The sequence below is a fragment of the Vulpes lagopus genome, chromosome 3, assembly GCF_018345385.1.
Source record: "Vulpes lagopus strain Blue_001 chromosome 3, ASM1834538v1, whole genome shotgun sequence".
NCBI classification, from domain to species: domain Eukaryota; kingdom Metazoa; phylum Chordata; class Mammalia; order Carnivora; family Canidae; genus Vulpes; species Vulpes lagopus.
The window spans coordinates 142047036-142071650 of record NC_054826.1 but is presented as its reverse complement, the minus strand read 5'-3'; positions in this window follow the sequence as shown (position 1 = coordinate 142071650).

Below are 24615 nucleotides of genomic sequence, written 5' to 3'. Positions count from 1 at the left end.
TCCTATCCCCCCCCAGACCCCCCCCCCCCCCCCACCCGCAGCGCATCCCGCCGCCAGGCCGAGGCTGGCCTCCTCCGGAGCATCGCGCCAGTGCCCATCACTTCCCAATTCCAGGATGAATTTAGGCTCTTTCGGAAATCCGGGCTGCTCCTGGAAGGAGCGGAGGAATCCGAACGATAAACGGCGCGTCGCGATCCAGGTGTGCGGACCTGGGCACAGGCCTCGGAGCCGAGGCTGGCGGTGAGCAGGTGCCTGGGCCGCCCCGGGGGAGGGGGGAGGGGGGAGGGGGGACCCCAGGGCCCCTGCTGGCAGGGACGAGGGGAGGCGGCTCTGACGAGAGGCCTGGGGGACGCGAGAATAAATCTGGACAAGGACAATGGCCAGCTCTCTGTGACAAGGACGGGAAGGTTCCTGAAACTCCTTGAAAATTCTTAACCTGAGGAAGATCCAGGTCCTTCAGGTCAGCAACTTCTCGGCATGGTGGCTGTCACCTTGAGGGTGCACATGGTGCTGAACCCTCTATTTTTCTCACTTAACAGCAGGTGTCACGGCCGTGTTGCTTTCTGCCAGAGGTTCCCTTTACAAGCTCTCCTATTCCAAAATTTTAATGTACCTGCGAATCGCCTAAGGATTTTTTTTTTTTTTTTTTTTGTAATGCAGATTCTGATTCTCTGGGTCTGGAGTGAGGCCTGGAGCTCCTGTATTTCTAACAGGTTCTTTGGGTGATGCTAATGATGCACTCAAAGCAGCAAGGTGATACTTTGCTTCAGGCCTTCCAGCCTTCCCCGGTGAGGCTACCTGTGCAGGGCCAGGTGCCTGTGCCCAGCTGAAGTGCCAGAGATGCCTCGGGAGCACAGCAAGAGACACCTAAAGCTACAGGGCAGAAAAGGACAGGAGCATCTAGTCTTGTCCACACAGCTCTCCCTTCCCACACTCCGGAGCATATACTGACCACAAGGATTTTAACCGTCCCCTAAGTGGGACTAAAACTTTGGGCTTCCTATGGACTCCAAGCCCCTGACCTCTCTTTTGCTAGAACCATCACTTAAAAAAAACTTTTCATTGTAAATGCTTTCTCTGCCCTTTGGGATGTGAATCTTTTTAAAAGCCTCTTTCCAATTTGGCAACCCAAGAATATTTTTCTCAAGGAACTGGGAGCCATCTCTTTGGAACGTGAACATCCAGGGAAATAGCACCCCTATTTCCCACTTTCTAGGGGAGGAAAAGGTGAGCAACATAGTGCGGGCATGACTTCCTCCAAGTTGCAAAAGTACCTCCTGTCATGAAGATCCAAGGAAGCTTACTTTTCCTTTGGATAAGGACAATCAGCAAATGCAAGTGGCCCAGGATCATCCCTACCCCAACTCTTAAAAATCTGTCCTATGCTTTGTTTCAGCAGAATTCAGTTCAGACTGCATTCTGGTCTCTCTCCCCTACTGCTACAGTCCTGAATAAAGTCTTCCTTCTTTGCCTGGTTAACTTGGTCCGGTGCAATGTTTGCTTTGATGAAAACACACACACAGAGTTTGGTTATATAACTAATGTATATATGCATGTATGTATGTCCTTATGCATATATATATTTTCTGGGGAAACTGAACCTCGGAGAGGGTAAAAAACTTGTCCACTGGCCCCAGTTGGTAGGGTTTTTGATGACAAATCTTCCATATGTGTGATGTTTTCTCCTTGTTTTTCTTCTTCCCAAGACCTGAACGTCAAAAGTCCTGACACCTAACTATATCCACTATTCAGTGATGACTTAGAGAAAGGTAGTGGAACTCTTATTATACTTCAAAGAGTTTATATTAAAATCCAAAGTATGCATACTATATAAGGCCACATATTCAAATTAAGAGACAATGAAATTACAAACAAGTCCTCTAACCTTTTACCAACAATTACTTTGTGCATTTGGTGAGTGTTCACCTTTTTCTGTGTTCCCAGTATCTTTGCCTCTTGAAAGAGTCCTTTAGTTTGTCTAAAGGGAAGTCAGGAAAGGATTCTTGGAAGAGTATTTAAGGAAAGTGAACACTGTGGAGCTAGTCCAGTCGTGTGAGGGCACAGGCAGGAGTTCATCATTGGGATGTTCTAACATTTCTCTAGAAATGAAAAGTGAAAGAAAAAACATAAGTTTGACTTTAAAAAGGAATGTTTGCGAATAAATATCGACACTCTGATTATATATCTATATCTGAAAGTAGCATTTAGAGACGATTTAGGTGAAAAGGATCAAAATAACCACACCACCTGTCCATTTGGGGAAGGCAGGCATATTAGTGGAGGGAAATGTGTCTCTATATGAAACAACCCACCTGGGAAGGTGCATGATGACCTGTGCCTCGCATAAGGGACAGATGACCATTGCCCATATTAAGATAGCTGTTTAAGGCCCTTCAAAACCAGTGATTGAAATGTCAACATACTTTCAAAAAAAAGATTTTTAATGATGCAAATTCCAAATTGCCCCCTGACTTGCTCTAAGCAGAATAAACAAAGTAATAAACCCATTAGAAGGTACTTGTGAGACATTTAGGTTTTAAGAGCCTTGCTCTGATGACTATGAAAATAGAGCTAGTTCCCACTTGGGAAAGGCTTTTGTTATTCTGTTTAGTTTAAATCACATCTAACAATCCTACTGGCTTTGAAAGAATTGCAATTATTCCCTGCCTTCCAGTAGGACCCAAGCTTTTCCAAATAAACATGTTTTAAGTGTTTATCTGCAAGTGGGCAGAGAACTATTTATGAAAGACAACAGGTGTCACTTCAACATACATACTTGTGTGTAGCTTCGCTCTTTGTTCTGCTCTCCTCATTTCAACTATCAGACCCTCAGAGAGCCAGAGGACCACCTCTCCTAAACTCCAGATCAAAATGGCTGATGTTCCCAGTGAATTTTGGTCATTCTTTCAAGAGCAATAAAAAACAAAAAAACAAAAAACAAACAAACACAGAGGTTTGAGTTTCTCCCATCCTCTTCAGTTCGGAAGTCAAGCAGCTGCCCTTCTCTTGCAGCCAACGATGTATCTAAACACTCACATTTAAGGCTTAAGGAATCATTTTCTTTTTTCTGAACTGAGTCAGACATTTTATCTACAACAATTGTTTTATCAGTAAATGATTCAACCATGCACGGAAAAGAAAAGTTTGAATGAATACATCGATACTATCAAATGCTTTGGAAAACTGAAAGTGTACTGACAGTATTGGAGTGGCCTCAGCTTCTTCACTTGTCCCTGCAGGAGACGAACTCCTGCTAAGGTAAGGAAACTTAGGGGGCCCACACAAAGGACTGCTTTTTTGCTGCCTCTATTCTTTTTTTTTTTTTTTTTAGAGAGAGAGAGAGAGAGAGAGAGAGAGAGAGAGAGGCAGAGACCTAGGCAGAGGGAGAAGCAGGCTCCATGCACCGGGAGCCCGATGTGGGATTCGATCCTGGGTCTCCAGGATCGCGCCCTGGGCCAAAGGCAGGCGCTAAACCGCTGCGCCACCCAGGGATCCCGCTGCCTCTATTCTTGCTAGGACCTGCACCTCCACCTGCCACAAGTCTTCCAGTAGTGATAATGTACATTCTCTTTGTGAAGGTCAAGGAGTTAATGATTCCTCTGGAGTCTTCCAGCACAAGCGATAACATCGAAGGAGTGACTGGTGGGGTCATCTTGTTAAGTTCTCTAAGACAACTGACTCTAGATGCCTTGACCCGAACAGTCTTGACTCAAGGGCATAGGTGAACATATGGAGGACACCTGAGTACCTGTCCTTGTTTGACAAGTTTCTGGATGCCTGAGAGGACACGTACACCAGACCATCATCCTCAATAAAAAGCCCAGACTCTGAACAAAGACAAGACTCATTCTTCATTTTTTTTTTCCTGAGTCTCTTGGACGCTCTGTCAGTATATGCACTCACTCTCTATATCTTCAGTAAACTGTGCTCTCATTTTCTCTTGGCTCATATTTAATTTCTATCCTACACAAAAGCCAAGGACCCTCTTGGCTGGTCCTTTGGGACCCTCTCTGGGTCCTTGGACCCAGCCAGCTTACACAACTACTTCACTGAATCACTATGGGAATAGAAGGAGAGGTAGGGTCTGGAGCTCTCAGCATGTTGTCTAGCACACGGTTAAGTAAGTGCTCCATCAATGGAAGTTGTAAATGCAAAGCAGAATTTCCACCACACCAGTTAGGACTAGTGCCAAATTGTGGCCTTGCCTCAACACACTTAAATTAAGTGTGAACTGTGTTGTCCTTTGGCTTTCTGGTTTTACAACCCTCCTTGAATTGGCTCTAGTACAACACTGAGATTCCAGGGTGAAAAGCTTCTAGAAACTACACACCCTTGAGGGCAAAAAGAGTCAGTTATAATAATCATCCTTGTCAGCACAGCAGGATCCCTGTCTCACACATCTGCCTGAGTGCAATGCTCAGGACAGCATTAGACAAGTATCATTTTGTCAATTAACCTTTTTCCATTCTTAGTTTATTAGGGCCTAAGCAAATGCTTTTACTAAACTGAGAGGGGCTTTTATTTTTTTGACATGGTACTTGCAGTTTTAAACACAGCCTACCTGCACTTTCCCCTTACAACAGACTCGGTTGCACCTCTCTGGCAAATTGGATAACCCTGTGTCATGCTGCATAAGGAAATCATTTTAATTTATGGAAGGCCTTGGTTTATTTAACATAAAGAGCAGTAGATGTCATGGTGTTTAACTCTGCTTTTCATATCCAGCCGGTAGGAGAAAGCAGAGGATGTAGGTGTTGCCAGTGATCAGTGACTGCCTCCTCCTGCACCTGTACCCCTTGGCCCCCCCTCCCCAGTGGGGGCCAGGGACAGATGCCTACAGTGCTACCTGACATAAAATTTAAAATAAATCGTAATCTCCTACCTGTTTCTTCGATCTTACGTGAACCCCACCAAGCGCAATCTTTATAAGGAGTATATAATAACAGGTATTTAACTAGTCCCTTATACTGTGCCAGGTTGTGCTAAGTGCTTCTCAATTACCATTGCATTTTAATTTCCCAACAATCTTGTGAGGTAGGTATTATTACTTCCATTTTACAAAAGAAGAAATTCTTAAAAGCACAATAAGTAGCTAGTTATCAGGCCAAGGTTGGAGTCAGGTTGCCCTAATCATCATACACCACATAACTCCAATTCATGGAAGTAGCTTGGATCTTAACTCCCAACCTATAAAAATACAAGTAAGAAGAAGTGTGATCCTTCCACTAAATAACCCGAATTTTAATTAAATGTGATACCAACTAAGAGCTGATGCCACAGCTAAAAAAAATAGTCAAGGATAAGTCTGGTTGTACCATACTCTTTGGGAGTGAACAGCAGGCAGCACTGAGCATGACGCTAAAACATGCGAAATTTCTTACAGCACGTGTATACTCAGATAAGGAAGTTGAACTTATATACGTATGATTAATCTAAGAGGAAAAAAAAGTTTGAATTAGAGCAAGCCAATAGATGCCAATTCAGTCTTCTAGTTATCAAAGATGACATCACTAGTAATTCCTCTCCAGCCTGGCACAACTAGGCCCCATTTCTCCTGCCTCTCCTTTCTCTCTACTTGGGATTCCCTCACCCCGTTACAGAGGGTGCCTCTGTTTCCTTCCTTCTGCATGGCTTGGTACTCAGATTATCTATCTGTTGCTGTGGCCACACTGCAATCCTCTTTGTGTCTTCTGCTTCCTGCCCCCCGCCCCCCACGTTATCGCAGTAGCTTTCCTCCTCTTCCCCCCTGTTACATCCCGGGCATTCCTCCCCTCCTAATGGTGTGTAGTTACTCCATTTCTTTCTTTCTTTCTTTCTTTCTTTCTTTCTTTCTTTCTTTCTTTCTTTCTTTCTTTCTTTTTCTTTCTTTTTTTTTCTCCATTTCTTTCATTCTCTCCTGTGTATGTCACTGTGGAATGAGAGCCTCAATTTGAAAATACAAACTTTGATAAAGTCTGGGAAGAAAGCACACACTGGCATTTAAAAAAGCCTTTCCTCTTTCTTCATTAGAAATAAGTTTATCACTGAAAATTTGAGAAAATTAAGATTAAGTGTGCTGTTGCAGAAACACACACACATTCTCACACACACACACACACACATATACGCACACAAAATACATACACAAATGACGGCCTGCAGGCTTCTTGCTCTTTTCATGGCTTCTGAAGCAACAATTAACAAATGAATCTCACCACTCTAGCTGTGTTGATTTCACCAGTGATTCCGGTAAGACAAACAAGAAGACTAAAGGGAAGGCATTTAAGTCTAAGGTCTGTAAGGAAAAAAGAAACCACACATGAAAACATTAATGTTTGCCAAGTAGACACAGTCAGAAGGAACAGGGGAACATGGAATTCATTTCCAAGATTGGAAGAAGTATAAACCCTGGAATAGAGTTAAAGGAGTTCTTTTCATCTGAGCTTTGGGTGTTACTGCAAGGCATTCTAATCATCAAGTTATCATTATTAGTATTATTATTGTTATTACCGATAATAAACATGTGTTGGCTGCCAACAGGATGCCAGGCTCTGCCTCAGAGAGAATTAGACTCTGTCCCTGCAGTTCAGGCTTACAACAGATTATAATTGCAATAGAAAATCATATGAATAGAAATTCAATATTTTATTAGAAAAATAGCATTGTTTCTCTCCTCTCTTTGGGTTTCCTACCACCACAAAGAACACGGACTCTAAGCATGATGGTTCCGGTCATAAAGCCAATAAATCTCCTGCTAAGAATTCACCCTCTGCAATTTCCCAACGTCGAACACTTTGCTCCTGCTTTTATATGATCCAGTGGAATCATCCTATATCCATGGAGTTGCAGCCCTTTGGATCAAATGAATTCTCTGATTTATGCTGAGTTAAGATGACAACAATCATCTCAAGCAAGGATTTTCAAAATGCAGGTTACAGCTCATTAGTGGATCTTGGAATCCATTTAGAGGCTCACACCATGATTCTAATAAAAATAATAGAATCTAAAAGAATAGAAAAGAACTCAAATGTAACATATTTAGTAAGAGTATTTTTTTCCGAAACTTTTGTTATACTTTTATGTGTGTGTTTGTGTGGGGTTTTAATGGGTTGTAAAATTAAAAAGTATTTATTGCCACCGTTTGCAATCAAAAAAGTTGAAAAGGCACAAAAAAGTATGAAGATACACTTTTCACTTAATTTGAACTTCAGGTTACCACCCAAACTGCAAACATGTCAGACGGTGAACACAATTTTCAAGAGAATGCAAATATTCAAGTATTCATTGTACCTCAAAATCAACTAATATTTATTATGGTTACAGTGACCTCACATCTCAAAATTAATGCTAATCTCAAATATTCTTTTCCATTAACACCATAAATATATACAGACTTGTTAGACTTCCAAGTCCTGACTATTGGTTTATAAAATATACTCACCATCTGATGTCATTTATACAGCTGTTCATTTATGCTGTATTTTTCCTGGATGCCATAGGCTCGCCTCTCCCATACCACTTGTTGACCTCCACTGGAATGACCAATCCCTCCTAATGTACACCTTGCTAAACCTACAGTAGAACTTATGTTTCTCTACACTTTCCCCCCATAAAATTTTGAGAAAACTTTCCAATCTCATTTCTAGAATTTAGCCGTAAAATTAACATATTACATGAAAAGTTCCCATCTGCCTCCAGCACATAAGTGACACCATTTATCACATCTTCTTGGTAAGATTTCCTATGCTTTTATTCTAGCTAGAATTCCTATGCCTTTCCTGTACTGATATCATTACATCTTTTTATGTTTGTATAAGTTAAAGAATAAGTTATATGCTTTTACACACTCTCCTCTCATTTTAAATTTAATCCAAGTAAAAATATTTGAACTGAAGATGGAGAGAAGGAAGCATGACTGAATTATCAAGATAATCTTCTGGAAAAGATGCTGTAGGAGACTGAAGAAGCCAGAGTAGCAAAATACGTAGCAAGTACCATTAATATGAAGAGGCTTGCCTGGTGATGTTTCAAACAAAGACAAACACTGCTTTGGGAGAGGTTTTACAGATCCACAATTCCAAGGATGCTTCTAATTGTTCTACTCATACTAACTAGACACTTTCTACTGCTCATGGAAAATGCCCTGACATTTTTATATTCCAAGTTCGCATACATCTCTTGATGCCAATGTCAGCCATAAATACAAAATATAGAATTATATTCTTGCTTAGAAGAAAGCTACTTGTTGATGAATTTATTTGTTTATAATTTTTAGTATCACAAACATCTGAAAGGATCTAAGGGTGGACATAGGGTGCTTTAAAATGCCATGCAAGGTAAGGTATTGAAGGATAAAACAGAACAAAGCTCTTCTCATAGAAGGAGGGAGAAGAGATGCTTTTAGTCACTCAAGCTGAGCAAATTATAACACTTGAATAATAAATCTGGACCTAAATTTTGTGACAGCGGTGGTAAAAAAGAAAACATAAAACTTATCTGAATGGATACAGTCTTTCTTGGAATTGAACCCAAACAGAAATATTCCATATTGTCCCTGCTTAAGAAGCATTGGATGTGGCCTGGGTATCACCTGCGTCTAGCCACCAGGGCCACTGTAGGCCCTGCTTCCATTACTGTATTGCCCCAGACCAATCCTTTCACCTTTAAATTCTCTCTATGGGATGGGGCAGTGGACAGGAGAGCTTCAAACTAGGGAGTGGCTGGGATCCTTTAAAAAATTAGAATTTAAAAAATTAGCACCAGGGTGGCTCAGTGGTTGAGCATCTCCCTTCAGCTCGCTCAGGTCTGATCCCGGAGGCCTGGGATAAGAGTCTCGTGATGGGCTCCCTGCAGAAAACTTCTCCCTCTGCCTCTGTCTCTGCCTCTCTCTGTGTCTCTCATGAATAAATAAATAAAACCTTTTAAAAAAGAATAAAAATCCAGATTCTATGACACGGAGAGTTTGAAGAAGTAGGGATCTTTTAAGCCAAGAGCTATATTAACCACTGAACAATATGGAAGTTGAAAAACAGCATTTTTGAAAAATTCTCCAATTGCTATTTTTCCATATGGAAATAGCAGACTCATCATCCATCCTTTTATGCATGATTCCAAAATCTATTGTTTAATTTCAAAACAAATTTCATTCCCCGCACCATATCGGTCATAGAGTCACAGATTCTATTTGCTCTCTTGAGTTTACCCACCTGTTTCTCTCCCCACTGCAACTATGCGCTGCAGAGTCCCTGCCTTTTGTCTCCCTGTCTCTGGCTTTCACCCTCTCGTCTGTCACACTGCCACCACAGGGACTTTTAAAAGGTGAATATGGTTCATAGTACCCTTCAGTGACTACTCAACACCTGCAGGATAGGGTCCAAACTCCTCAACTCCCCATCCAGTGAGCCCCTGACTTTGATCCTGCCCATGTGTCCAGGTTTACTTCTCTGCACAGCCCCCTTGAGTTCTAACGCTCCATCCAGCCATTCAAAACTGCTCACAGATCCCCTGAGAACACATGTTTTCATGCCTTCGCACATCGTTTTCCCCCTTACATATATTTCTTTTCCCATCTTACTTCCCCAGTTAACTTGGCAAAAGCTTCCATACCTTTTAAGGTCCTGGTAAATTATTGTCCCTATTATGAAATCATAACTGGCATTCCTCTCTAGAATTTTAACGGCTCTTTTCCTCCACAAGTTCTATCATAGCGCTCATGACATTTTATTGCTTATATGTCTGTTTTTTCCCTCCTTGAACTTTACCAGCAGGAGGCATGAAACGTTTGCTATTTTTATTCCTGGCATTCAAAGCATGTTTATGGAATGTTGGAATGTCGGGTCCTTTCCCTAATTTCTAACTCCTAAAAAGCTGAACAATGTCTTTCTTTGTCTTTTTTTCTGCTATTCATCATTTCAGTCTATCCCCATATTGACTCCTCTCATAATTACATCTTTTGTTCTCCTTCCCCTACTCAGTGGCATGTTAGCCAGGACAGCCTGTGAATTTAATAGCTTACTTACTTCCTTCACCTTCTTTACACTTATTTCTTTAACTGACTCATCCATATTCTGTCCTACTTCATATATTTCTCCCGCCAGATTCCTCTTAGCGATTTTTTTGTGTGTCTATTAAATCTTTTGCTCATTTCTGGCACTCCATAAATACTAAATGTGCTTGTTGAAAAGCAGTAGTGTTTGCTGAATTGATTTTTGCTGTCAGGTAAAATCTAGAAGTATCTTCTTAAAAAACAAAACAGAGGCAGGATAGCATAGTAGATAACAGAGTCAGCAGAGCAGAGCAGAGTGGTTCATGGTCTTGGCTCCACAGTCAGATGGTCCTGGGTTGGAGCACTGCCTCCAGTCCCAAACCACTGGATGACCTTGGGCATGGGGCTCAGCGTCTGAATTGGTTTGCTCATTCGTGAAAGGGAATAATCACACCTACATACTTGCATTATTGTGAGGACTAAATAAGATAACTCAGCAGTATATGTACCCAACAGCAAAAAATGAACAAATGATAGTTGTTACAATTGTTAAAGTTTACTTGTTATTATTATCAATGGTTATTATTATTATTATTATTGATTCCACACACTTCTGGTGCAACACTGAAGAAAATCTAGGGACTATTTCTATTTTGGGTTTGGAGTGTGACTCAGTGTGTTTGTCAAACTGGCTTTTATTTTTAATGAATATTAGGTTCACTGAAGATCTTTGCTGTCCACTGGTTTTCTAACCACGGCTCATCCTAATAGAAAATTATTCCACAGTGATCCCATCTGGAGTGGATGTTGAGACCGACCCAGCATCAGCAACTCCTGTGTGATCGTTAGTCTGGAAAGCTACACTCTGGAGACACTGTGACAAAGTGGAAAGCCCCAGCAGCTTTTCTGATTGGCTTTTCCAGGGTCGTTCCATTATTGCTGGAGTTGTTGTTTTTATTATTATTCTCCTTTTCTTTTTTTAACAAAGAGCTGAGAACCACTAAAAGAACAAGAAAAAGACCCAGTAGCTTCAATAATGTGATTAAGTGTCACTGGGCAGCAGGAATTTGCACAAACTCACTGCAGACCCAGGTAACAGCTCATGACTTCATCTTGGACAAAGGAAATCACTCTGTTTGATGAACACTTTGGGATGATTTTCAGCTTCTGATATTCTCTTCCTCTTAGACAGCTACTGTAACAAAAGCCTGTAGGGAGAGCTAAAGCTTCGCCTATTTACAATACCCACATGCTGACTCTCTATTTAATTTTAAAAAACAAACCCAGAGCTCCGAATCATTCTCATGTTTAGTATTTTGTCTTAAAATAGCTCTCTATTTTATTTTGCTTTTTAAAAACTAAAGCGTAGCTTTATAGGATGGGTAGCAGGAAAAATGGAGAGGGAGAGAGAGAGAGAAAGAGAGAGAGAGAAAGAAAAAAAATAGTGATATCGGGAATGGATTTAACAGAAGCTCATTTCTTCCCCTTTGGAGGCAAAGAAGGTGGCAACAGCTATGGCATTATTTCTTGCATGCCAGTTAGAGCCCAGAACAATGATATACCATCATTTTCAATAATGCCTGTGTGTTCTTGAGGAAATACACACACATATGCACATGCACACAGCCACACTTTAAATAAATTCTACAAGAAGCCACTTGTCCATTAAATATGATTACACAAATGTGGTTTAAGAGACTTTCCGAGTTTTCCTTCTCATTCTTTTTTTGTAGATAAATTGGGAGCCACCTGTGGATTCCAGACCATGTTATGACCCCTTTCCTGGCTTCTTTCCAGACTCAAAACCTGTAGCATGATTGCAAGTCTGGGTTCAAGCCTTTCTCACCTCCTGAATAAGTTGCCGGCCAGTGAAATGCTATACAAAAGTGTCTGCAAATTATATAACTTGGTGGATCACTTCAAAACCTCTCTCTGGCTTTTTGTAGGCTGGGCATCCCGCTGCGTGCCACAGCATGTTGGTTGTGTTCAGCCATTATGCAATGATGTTCTATGTTGCCAGTTAACCATGGCTTTATGCCACGGTTCACTATAGCAGCTCCATTTAGCTTTATTTATTGGATTTTTATACCTTCTTGTATAGTAGATCTCTCCTGAAGTTGTGATTATAGCTTTAACTATTGACACTTCTATCATAGCCAATCCCTCCATTCTTTGCTCTCACGCTGACATGAAATGGTAATTCTTGCCATACTGCAGTCTGAACCCTTGACCCCCAGCCCCACACACTTTGCCACATGAACACAATACGAAGTACATGGATGCCGATTAGCTCGTTTCCTTAGCAATTTGGAGTCTTCAAGTTGCCTTTCCTTGCTGTATTGCTCCTTTAAGGAGTTCCAGACTGGGGACCAAAGCTTGACCAGAAGCACTGCAACTGCTCTGGGACTCATTCGCATCCAAAAAAGCTGCCTTTTTCCAGTTCACAAATTTGGTGTCTGCCATTATTCACCTAGAACACTGTTGAGTTCTTAAAATAGTTGGCAGTGAGCACTTACTTAGAAGAAATTTACCTTTCTGTTTGTTGCCTAATCTCGGGGATATATTTTGTAAGTTCTAGCAGTTTGAGTATAACTAGAAAGAAGCTTCATTAAAAATAAAAACATCCGGGGATCCCTGGGTGGCGCAGCGGCTTAGCGCCTGCCTTTGGCCCAGGGCGCGATCCTGGAGACCCAGGGTCGAATCCCACGTCGGGCTCCCGGTGCATGGGGCCTGCTTCTCCCTCTGCCTGTGTCTCTGCCTCTCTCTCTCTCTCTCTCTGTGACTATCATAAATAAAAGAAAGAAGAAAGAAAGAAAGAAAGAAAGAAAGAAAGAAAGAAAGAAAGAACCAAAACATCCAAGTATGAACAGAAACTCAGCCATTAATTGGTTGTGTGCCTTTGAGCACAAGTAACTTAACTCCTCTGAGCCTCAGCTACCTCGTCCTTAAGATGAGAAAAACTTAAGCCTCTTTCCAGTTTTATTGTGAAACTCACATGAGGAGACGTGTGTGGAAATCTCTGACACACAGTGAAATGTCAGTCAGTCTTCCTTTCGTTTCTACTTTTGCCCTTTGTTCTACCAGGTTCACAAGACCAAGTGTTGCTTATGAAAGACTAGATAATCATCTGTCATAGATCTTCACCCTAGTATAGGTCAGAGTAAGGGGCTTGACCTTATCATTTGAGCTTGTCCAACTTATGCTTCCTCTCTTGGCCTTGCTTTGGTGCTTGGGATTCTTCTATTATGTACTCCTTTTGATGGAAGCAATGATAGAGTGATGCAATGAGCCTTGATGAGTTTGTTTGTTTGTTTGTTTGTTTTAAGATTTAAACATTTATTTGAGAGAGAGCATGTGCATACACACACATGTGCTTATGCAAGTAGGGGGAGGAGCAGAGGAAGAGAATCCCCAAGCAGACCTTTCCAGCAAGTGTGAAACCCATCATGGGGCTCGATCACACAGCCCATGAGATCACGACCTGAACAGTAACCAAGAGTTGGACGCCGAACCAACTGAGCCACCCAGGCTCCCTGAGCTTTTGATGAGTTTTTCACCTCTTAGTTAGTTGATGAAGGAACTTTCAGTTCTAACATTTGTTTACATTAGCTTAAAAAATAGACTGCTCCAAATAGGTCCAGCATCTTTGTAAAACATTAGTACAGAATTCTTACTAGAGAAATATGTAAGCCTTGCATAGAACATCCTATGCCTTTGGCAAAGGAAGTTCTACTGAATGTAACATCATTTCAAGAACGAAATACCTAGAAGACTGATGGGAAATGCGTTAGCCTTATTCCAATTTTTAAGAGTTAAGAAGATTATCACAGTATCTTGGTTTGAAAGGGTCATCCTGTTGCAAAAACAGTTCGTATACTGCTTGTAAAAAGGCCTAAAGCTGCTGTCTCTTTCTTCTTGCTTTTGAAATGTGGAAAAGGAGGACAAGAACTATTTAGAAAGCAAGAAAGAATGTACAAGATATCAGCTAGATAACAGATTGTCAAAGTTACTTGCTGTGGCTTTCCTAAACACCACAAGAGATTGAAGTTTTTAGAATCTAGATAAAGGCCAAGTACCTTTTCAGTTTTATCATTCATAGAATCATGCATCTCGGAGTTGGGAGGCACTTCAGAAACTATCCAGTTTACAAATACTCATTGCTGTCTTAGAAAGGTGAGCACTGGGTTTTATTTGGATATTCCAGAGCAGAGAACACATTCCCTTGCCAGAAACTCTATTTCACTTTGAACAGATCTAACTGTGAAGAAATTAGATCTGTTACTTATTTTTGAATCGAACCTCTCTTTCCATTACTTCTATGCATTTGTCCTTATTTTACCATCTGGAGTCACAAAGATAAATCTGAACCTTCAAAAATATGAAGGCAGCTGTCATTTCCCACAGGTGTGCTATTCTCTCACATAAATATTCCCAGTTTCTTTAACCATTCTTCTAATAACAAAGTCTAGTTTTCCTCAACACTCTCATTACTCTATTTTGAATATGTGATGGTTTTCCAAAGTGTGTATAAATTACAGCACTCAGAAGGGAACACAATATTAGACATGCATTTTTGGCCAATTACAAGAGAGCAATACTGTCCCTTCCATGTTTTTTCATATTTAGATATATTTACATATTTAGATGGATCTATCATTTGCTATAGGTGTCAGGCACTGTTCAACATGGTGTGTATACATTAACACATTTAATCTCATCACAAACCTGCGAGATAGGTACTTTGATTAATCTTATTTTTTTACTGAGGAAACAACAGTGTTGTCTACATCAGTGCTTTTCCAGTTTTGATGTACATACAAACCATATGGGTTTTTTATTAAAATTCCAGTTCTAATTTCATAGGATTTCTATAGGTCCTGAAATGCTGCATGTTTAACAAGCCCCCCAGGTAATATTGGTGCTGCTGGTCCAGGGAACATAATTAAAGTGAGAAGGGTCTGTATAACGTGATAAAATAATAGAAAATGATAAATCAGAAAAACCTCAAGCTGCAGTGGCAAAGGGCATCTTGAGTGGCATTATGGGAAGTTTCAGAGAATCTATGTTTATTTAATTTGAGAACTGTTTTTAGCTGACAACCTAATTTGAAAGCTGTTCTTCCTACCAACAAGAGCTGGTTTATATAACCTCTTTAATCAGTGATGTCTGAAATAACCACAGTAACTGGCATTTATTAAGCACTTGCCATGTGTCAGGTCTTGCTCGAAGAAACTTACACATCTTCTCGTGTAATATTTTCAACAGTCCTAAGAGGTAAATCCTACCATTATCTTGTTTTGGAGATGAGGAAACTCAAGCAAATAGGAGGGCAGAACTAATATCTCTAGACTTCTGTTTAATGGAAACACAAAGACCAAGTAAAGAGACCAAGATCACACAGCTAGTAAGTGGCAGAGTTGGAGGCAAATCCACCTGACCCCAGGGTCCACGTGGTGAAGCTGCATCATGTGCCTACGCTCACTTCACCAAAAATAAAGGCAGCTGTCCAAGAGATTCTGGGGCAGAGAAGCTGCCAAGGCCAGCGAGTAGAAAGTGATCACTTCTCAGGTAGGGCAGTTGCTATGCAGCAGGCATTTCCTCAAATCAACCTGTGTTAAACCCTATGTTAAAGATGATAAAAGCAAACATTGATCAAGTACATAGAGAGAGGCTTCAGGTTTTCTGTAGTTAATAATAAGGACCTTAATGTTTAAAGTACCAGATCTGGCTCAGATCCTGTGCTAGGTGCAAATGTGTACATGCGAGTCCTGCCTGCCATGGGTTCCTAGTCTAGCTGGGGAACCATGTATAAACAAATGATTCTCTAATAGAATATAACAGATGCTATAGTAATAATGGAGTAGGAAGGGGTGGTTAAGGGAGAAAACAGTGAAGGTGTACAGCAGATAGATTGATGCCAAGCAGCATCCTGGCAGAGAAAACCAGAAGAGCTTAGGGAGGTAGAACCTAATCTTCCTACTTCTTAGGTAGTTGCAAAGGTACGTAGAATGGTGTTTTTTATTTAAATATCCGCTCCAAAAGGGTGATTCATTTTCATGATTCTTAAATTATGCTCCTAAGGAGGACTGCTCTTATATAAAAATAACAGAATCTCTCAGTTTTAAGTTTGATTTTCCTATATCTTTTTCTTAAACCCGTTGGCAACTACTTTTGTTGGCTATTAAGAAATATCAAGCAGATATTAAAGAAACCATTAAAAGCAGATGTTTGAGTCTGGTTTAATAGCTTGGATGGTAAAATTATTCCTAGATTCTTTTCATCAATGAATTAATATAAATCAATTTGCATGGTATTGTCAAACATGATAGTTTTCAGGAGCTATGCTGTGTGAAAAAGTGCTCTTGTCTATTAAAAATTGTCAAATTCATCTGTTTTGACCAGGTTTATATTTTAGAAGTTTGCTATGTACCTTAGGCCAGCATACACAATACAGCAAAGGTAGACTTGTCCTATACACCAGTGATACAAGCAAGTTCAGGTCCTCTGGCTTTTTATGGGACACATGAGAGTATAAATAATACCAAAAAAATTAAATAGTTTCAGTTGGGGAATTTATTCTTGAAAGTATGTAAAAGAAGATGGATCAAGAAGCTTCATGTGGATTACAGGCACAGCATATGGCTTGTGGTTTGGACACTGTGACCAAGACATTTACCACCAGCTGGTAGCAGTGTAACTAGTTGTAAGAAAATATCCAGGAGTAGCAGACACTTTCAGTGCTGAAAGCTCTACCATCCTTATTTTGCTAACATATAACAAATGTCATTTGGCTAGAAATTCTATACCTATTTGGGAAGGAGAGTGACATAACAGGAAAGAAGAGGCAAAAAAGAAGGTTGGCAAATATTGCCCACCTCACCACTCTTCAGGAATGGCATCCTATAACCTCTTTTAAGGTGTGCTACTTCAGAGCTACCCTACACCCAAGACTTGGGACATTTCCTCCCTATTGAAGATATCTGCTTATTCATTTGGTAGGATTCCCTGAATCCATTGATTGTCACCGCTAGGGGCTGGGGACATACATGACTCATGCTTCCTATCAAAGCAGCTTGTAGGAGAGAGGGGCAGACGTGTAAAGAAAGATAATTAGTAAAACATTAGGTGCTGCACTGGGTACAATGGAGACAATGGAGCATAGCCATTTTTACCTAAACCAAGTGAAGAGAGAAGAAGGTCTGAAGAGGGATGGGAAATGCTTCACTTGAAAGACAATTGACCCCTGATTCGAATATAAGATATGAATGTAGAACTTTCAGAGGACTAAACAGACAGAGCTTTATGGAAAGGAAAAGAACTGAATACACAAAGGCATGGGGATTTGAACGAATAGGGCCTGTGTAAGAAACCAAAAATAATTTGGTATGGCTGGAGATGAGCGTGGTAATTCTTACTACACAGCTCTCTGCTGTGGTGGATCTTGGAGACAAGGAGATGAAATCCATCTATTGTAGTAATTCAAACACAAGATGAAAGTCTGACTCGAATGGAGAAATAGAAAGGACGACTAGATGGGTCTGAGTAAACCGAGCAAACTTAGTCACCAGTTGTCTACTGGTGAGACACAATGAGAATGGTTCTCTGGATTCAGGTTGTGAGTGTATGTTGGAAAAAACCTACCATTCTCCTCCTGTGTCTTTCTTTTTGATTTCAGAGAACACCACACATTTGACACATCGGCCACCGGTTGTGTGGTGGTTTTTCCCCCACCAAGCAATTCTCTGACACAGCTGACTATCCTACATTTAACTCAGTTCTGAGACTATCTACCTGGAGATAGCATCAGATTCTGCAGGTTAAGGATTCAATGTCAAGAAACTGCCCTTCATGTCAGATGCCAATCACAAGTAGGAGGTCCACAGGTTACTCCCAGCTTCTCCGTGACTTCTCTATAAATCATAAGTTCCCACCACCTCCTCCCCTTTGGATTTGTTTGCCAGAGTGGCTTCAGAATCAAGGACATACTTACTTACGTTCATCAGTTTGTTCAAAGATATGATAACAGATACAGATAAAAAACTAGATCAAGAAATACACAGGCTGAGGTCTGGGAGGGTCCTAAGCACAGGATCTTTTTTCCCTGTTGAGTTGGGATACATGATGTGTATACCTACCTGGAATCTCTCCAAACCCCATACTATTGGAATTTTAAGGAAGCTTCCTTGTGTAGGCATGATCAATTATTAACTCAATTTCCAGCCCCCTCTCCTCTCAGGAGAATGGGGTGAGGTGGGGGAGGAGAGCTTCTAATAATGGTGTGGTCTTTCTGGTGATGACCATCCCCCTTCCAGGTGCCCATGCAGAGTCACTTCATTAGAATAAAAGATGTTCCCAGTCTTCTTATCACTTAGAAATTTACAAGTATCTTAGGATCTTGTGTCAGGGTTGGGATCAAAGACCAAATATCAGAACAAGAGATGCTCTTATCACTTTGGAAATTACAAGGGTTTTAGGAACTCTGTGCCAGGAACTGGGGGCAGAGACCAACATATACATCTTCTTTTATGTTATCAGTTGTATGAATGGTGATGTCATTTGATATATACATGGGATATGTATCAACTTTTGGAAATTTCTATTATAGGTTGTTTGGTGAGCTTCCTTCAAATGAAAGAAAAGGATTAGGAAAGGATTCCTTACATTGTTCTGTCTTGCTAAGTTCTATGAATATTTGAATGATGCCACATGGTCTTTGGGTTAGAATGAGACACTCTATGTTGTTTTATTGTACCACATTATTATAATATTTCTTTTCATTTGGGATGTGGCAATCCCTTTGGAAACAGCCTGGAAAAATGAATCACAAGCAGTTAAAAATGTAAGTGAGAAGCATCAAATTATTAGGCAAGGCTTTGAAAAGATAAATGGTTTGTGAAGAAAAATGTAATTAACAGGTTACACTGTATATGTTTGCAAAATGCCTATGATGCATGAAAATGTTTTTGTCTACTTAATTTTCCTAACATTGTGTGTTTATATTTAAATTAATTAAAGGCAAACAGGCTTGTGCTCTTAAATAACTCTGTAGTAACTGATACGTGCAATAGCCAAATTGATGGCGTGTTATTAAAAAAAAAATAACCCAGAAGCTTGTGGTCCAAGAAGCCATGCTCAATGATGAGAGCCTGGGGACAGTTGTTCACAGAGTCAGCTATTGTCCTTAAGGGGAAAGAATCTTAAAACCTCAGTGTGCAGCAGAAAGCGTCTTTCCACACAGACAGAGATTTGCAAATCATTAAGAGAGAGTAAAAAATATACACACCTTCAGAGTGGATGTCTTCATCTAACTTGTTCACTGACACACTCTGAGTGCTTGGAACAGCCTAGGTGTTTAATAAGTATTTTTAAATTACTGGATTTATTAATTAATTAATTTCCTCAGCAGTTTGGTAACATGATATGAGAACAAGAATTCGACATCAGGAATCCTGGATTTTACCCCTTATTGGTAGTGTGATCCTGAGTAACCTGAGTAACTCACTTTACTTTGAGCTTTAGTTTCCTCATCAGTAAAATGGAGACAAGAGTTATGAAAATGAGATTGCGAGAGACAGTTTATGTGAAAGCACATTATAAGCATTAAAGAGTTGATGTGTTCATTTATCTCTTCAAAGGCAGATTCTGCTTATGCATTACTAGTAATTTTCAATCCCCACTGCTTATGTATTACTTATTTTTCAATCCCCCGATGCATGATCAGTTCATAATAAATATTTATTAAAATGTCTTGAATTCACCATGGCTGTTACATTTTACGTTGGGAAGTGGAGGAAAAAGCAATTGACATGAGTGAGAAGAGCTCGTTGCCAGAGAGTGCCCTAAGTTGGGTCATTTGGGTTTCTAGCAACTGGGTTTCTTTCTCAGTCTGGAGGCTCTCACTCAATCTGATTTCTAGGAACACTGTGATTATGACAATTATTCCCATTCCCCCATTTAGAATGACTACATTATATGACAGAGTGAGCTACATCTATTGGCTCTTTGCAACGTGAATCTATTCCTGACAATGGCAGGAATATTGTCCAAGTCTACAAATACCGTTTATAGATATGGCAATATGTATGGTTCCATGCCCAGGAAAAACTCTCAGAGTACATATAATATATACACACACAGACCTATAACAACAGGTACTCTGAATAATATATATATATTTGAGAGAGAGAGAGAGAGAGAGAGCACACACATGATTGAGGGGGGTGGTTGGGGAGGGACAGAGGGAGAGGAGGAAGGTGAGGGGGGTGGGGGGAGGACAGAGGGAGAGGAGGGAGAGAATCTCAAACAGGCTCCACACTCAGTGTGGAGCCCAACATGGGGCTCAATCTCAGGACTGCAAGATCATGACCTAAGCTGAAACCAAAAATCAGACAGACAGTTATACATATATATTTAAATAAGTCCTTGTCTCATGGACAGATTAGTTTTCAAAATTTCACTTGTGAGAACTTTGTTCAAGAATTTGTTAAATAAACATTAAATCCTTATTGTTCTGGCCTCTATATTAAGCACTGTAAGACAAAAATGTCTAATATGTCATCTTTACCATTTCTGGTGACTCTCATTTTCTAGATGCTTAGAGAACAGAGAGATAGCTGTTTGGTAAGGTGAACAAAAGATGCTTTGGTGGCAATGCAGATTTGGAAAAAGGCTTAAAATAGTAAGATATTTAGAAGGCAGAATTGACAGGACTGGGTGGTTGTTTGGATATGAGAATAGTTGAAGTAGATATAGTCTAAGATGGCCCTCTGGATTTATGGCTTCAGTCATTGGGTAAATGATTCTAATGTTTGCCAAAAGAGAGACACCCAAAGAATAAGCAATTTTAAGGCAGGACAAAATTATCCTAACTATGTATAGTTCTTAGCATGACTCTGGAGTTCAACAGATAGTACCTCACCAGCATCTTGCATATACTAGGCACTTAATATGTGTTAAATGAACCAATCAATGAAGCTCTGCTCTACCACTTACTAGCTGTGTGATCTTGGGTCAGTCACTTAATCTCTCTAAATCTCATTTTCTTTTCTACTATAGAGATAACAATACGTGCTTCATAAGATAATGAATTGTTTTAGGGCAGCCCGGGTGGCTCAGTGGTTTAGCGCCACCTTCGGCCCAGGGCGTGATCCTGGAGACCCCGGATCGAGTCCCACGTCAGGCTCCCAGCATGGAGCCTGCTTCTTCCTCTGCCTGTGTCTCTGCCTTTTTCTCTCTCTTTCTCTCTCTCTCTCTCTGTCTCTCTGTCTCAAATAAATAAAAATCTAAAAATAAAAAAATTTTTTTAAAGATAATTAATCGTTTTTAAAAATAGAATGAAAAGCTGTATCTAAAGTAGGTAGCACAATATCAGGTACATCATAAGCTTTCAATAAATGGTGACCATTTTATCCATCCTGTCTTTCAGGGATTTTGTCTCTTGGACAGGACAGAAAAGAGATGTCAATAATCATTAATTTTATTAATAGTATTAGCATATTTTTTTAACAGTTGCTGACAGAGCCTCTCTTTAATGCAGAATGTACAGCCTTATGTGATTTTGCAGGAACATGGCACTCTGATGAACTGGACCTAGTGCTCTCCAACTTAGGGCATGGCTCAAATCCCTTCAGCACTGTACCCTCTGCTAGCCCAGTCCTTATGCATCTTGCCTTCTCCTTTCCCACAAAATTGCTAATCGATGACAGAGGATGAGTAAGAAAGAAGAGGCAAGAAAAAGTAAGAACTGATTCCCTCCAGCCTACTAATGGAAAGTTTAATATTGTGCGTAATGGCAGGCCTTACTGTCGACATAATTATATGCATAGTACGTGTGGATATGCAAAAACATGTAAATCATACCACTTTAAATGCAAATATATACATGGTCTTTTTGATTATCTGTGCCACTTGGATATGACCCTCAGGATAACCTTAGTAGAAACTACTGCCCTAGGTACCATTTTTTAACTGAATCACTGATCTGAGATTTTTTTAAAAAAGGAACTCAGAAATGAAAAAGAAATACATTTTACAGTTCACATCTGCTTGGGTTAAACCACCTGCTATGATTCTGTAGATTGTATTCCTTTTACTGCCTTGTCCTATTAGTTAGTTTTTATATGTACATGTTTTCTCTCCCACCACTCCCTACCCCAGATTGTCAATTCCTTGAAAGAAGGTACTATGTATTATAATCCATCACGTCCCACTCTAATTCTGGCAATAAAGTCTTTAAAAATGGAGGGTTGCCCTGACACAGGAATGATGCCATCTTTTCTGTTTCTCACTCTTCACTCCATTTCCTTCACTGCTCACTTTCACATTTTTATCCCTTTCTTCCCTTGCCAGTCCTCCTCCCCTCCCCTGTCTCTGGACTGAGCTTTTGTCTTTCTTCCTTTGCTCAGCATTTTCCTAGGATGGCCTACATAGTAACAATCCCCCTACTTTACCTGGGTCCCCTCAACTCCACTGTCTGTTCCCTCCTCTTTAAAGCAATCCCCCCCCCAAAAAATAGAGCAATCTCCCACCATTTCTCTCCCATCTTGTGTTGGAGCACACTCATCCAGATTTTTAAGCTTCTTTCAGATCCTACATGAATCTTTACATCTGGTTTGAAACCATCCAGACACCTAGAGTGTTTAGGGTTGCTAAAAGACAAATTTCAACTGAGCAAATTTTAAAGATATTCCCAGGTTTATTCAAAGATTCATGAATCAGGCAACATCCAATCTAGCAGATAAAAAGGAGCTCTGAAGAGCTGAACAAAATGAGACTTTCATAGGCAGAAGGGAGCAGGAGCAAGGAACTTATACTAGACAAAAAGGCAGATTGGTTATTGCAAGGCCACTTTCCTTTAGGGGATACCGGGGGTCTACTGAGCAGATTGCCTAACTAGTGCTGATCAGGTGATTTCTGATTGACTGCTTTAAGGTTCCATTTCTAGGAAAGCCGAAACTGTAATTAAGTCTTGCCTTGGTGATGTGGAGCTTATCATAAGTGACTTCATTGGCTGCCTGTTGTCTTATTTTTCACAGGGTTCAGATAATATTAGGTCCTTGGAGGGATATTATTGTTTTCTCCCTTAGTGAGACAAAATGAACTAGTTACTCCTTAGGTACCCTAACAAAAAAGACTTTCACCCATCTTTCCCACAGCCGTGTCTCACATTGTAGAAGTGTGGGGTGTAGGTCTATATGTAAGAAGAAATCGCTAAGAGTAATGCCCTGTCCAGGGGATCCTTAAGTTCCTTCTGGTGCAGATATCCTTATTTTGCACTTTCCTTAAGTGTTCTGAGATTTCAATTTCATCTAGGAATTCTGCATACCCAAGTTCACGTTTGTCGGCTATTACTCTTTTTTCATTCCCATGCACTTGCCCAAGTCCCAGGTCCATATGCACTGGGCTTGTCAATGGTTTTCATTGGGTTTAGGCATATATTGCCTACTCAAATAGCTTCCAGGGTCCACTGGGAAATGAGCAATTTATTGTTACTCTGTCAGCACAACCCCAGAGAGAGTAGCTCAAGACTGTGTCTCTGCCTCTTAAGGAGATAGCTCTTTTAAAGAACAGTTCTGCTATGTATGCCAGGGAGGTCCAATGTCCTTGATATTTTGTACCTGCAAAAAATAAAAATCAAGATAATTTGAAGCGATTAAAAACTCTTTCTGCAAGCCTGCTACTTTCTGCTTTGATAACCCTTTCCTAGACAGCAGGTTTCAACAAACTTTTTCTGTAAAGGGTCAGATTGTCAATATTTTAGACCTTGTTGGCCTTACGATGGCTTAACTCTGCCACTGTAAGGCAAAAGTAGCCACAAATGAATGGAGTGTGACTGTCACAAGGACACAAGGTCACAAGAAAGTGAGAGAGGGAAAAAGGAAAACTGGAGAGTGTAAAGGAGAAGGTAAAAGGCTTGCTTTGTTCTCTAATCGGTGAGAGCACCTAATACAGCTAATATTTTGCTCCCCAAAGGTGATCCATTCTTTCTGTCTATATTCAAGTCAGTATTATGGAGTAGAAGAGTAATAAGTGGTAGGATTCAAATATCCACTCCTTATATTATCATCAGTTAATGATCTGGCTCCTTGGAGCACAGAAAATGGATCTGTTTTCTGACCCAAATAATGAAAGTAACAGTAAGTACATTACTGCTGTTAAATTAATTTAGTAAGGAGGCCACTGAATTGAGGTGGTTCTCGTGCCTGCATGACACACGTAAGCAAATCAGATTGTAGACCTGTAAATGCCTTGAGGCTACAAAATTGAAACCTAAAGACAACCAGTCACAAACAGACAACTAGGCTTTAAGTTATAACCAATCAAATAATTTCCTTTCTTTGTTTCTCTACCTTCTCTAGAGTAGTCTTGCCCTTGACTTCAAAAGGTCGAAACTCACTTGACCACTTCCAGTTTGGTGCGGGCTGATTTGAATCAATTTTCATTCAGACAAATTCTTAAAATGTTTAATATGCTTCAATTTATCTTTTAATACTGGTTATAGAACACAACAGTTTCTAATGTATATAGAAAGCTTCAAATGTGAGCTTTTCTTGTAATTATGGCTCAGATATTTAAAATCTCCAATAAAATAGCCTAATAAAAGCATATACCAACTCTGCAAGTATACCAGTTGCCCATCACTGCAATTTAAG